Source organism: Sander vitreus, chromosome 16 (genome assembly GCF_031162955.1).
Source record: "Sander vitreus isolate 19-12246 chromosome 16, sanVit1, whole genome shotgun sequence".
Taxonomy (NCBI): domain Eukaryota; kingdom Metazoa; phylum Chordata; class Actinopteri; order Perciformes; family Percidae; genus Sander; species Sander vitreus.
The window spans coordinates 17658400-17659189 of NC_135870.1; positions in this window are offsets into that span (position 1 = coordinate 17658400).

The following is a 790-nucleotide window of genomic DNA, read 5'->3' on the forward strand; positions in this document are numbered from 1 at the left end:
GCTGTCTGTTTTTCTAATTTGTACAAATCATGATGACCAGTATCATGCTACAAGATACCACAAGCATCCAGAGTTGTCTCCTGTGTCAGGTTGTATAGGTTAACTTTATTCAAGGTGGTCACAACAAATTGACAATGTATTAAATGACAATGTTAGGCCGGCTACACACTGGCTGCATGGCGGGAGCGTGTCAGCTGCATGGCGTGTCCATCTTTATTTCGGCTCCCATGTTAACAGGTTAGAGCTTGCACACTGCCTGCGTGACACGCACGTCTAAGGCGCGGCTCGAGCCGCGCCGAAAACGCGTGCATGCTAGAAGACATAGAAAACGACACGCAACAGAAACACCATGCTCACGCCACGCAGCCAGTGTGTAGCTGGCCTTAAAGCGGGCACTCGTAGTGATGAACCAACAGAGAATTATCACCTGAATCTGCAGCTCCCCTCAGCTTTATAGAGCTTTAGCTGCCCGAAGCCCCAATGTGTGCTTCTCATGTATCAGCATACATTCGGGTTTTCTAACTATCTGGGCTAACTAGCCGGGCTACATAGGAAAACACAGTTTACTCGAACTGTTCTCATACTGTTGTTTCCGGCTGCAGCAGGCAGCTGTTTTCAGTGAAAAAGCTCAAAACACACACTGTACACTACCTGCTCAACACCATACTGCATGCAGTTAGCAACTAGCTAGTGAACACAGTGAAGCGTTTTGCAACTAAAGACACAGATATTTCCCTTAAAAGCTAAAAGAGAGTGAATATTGGGCTGGGTGGTCAGAAACACAACTCCA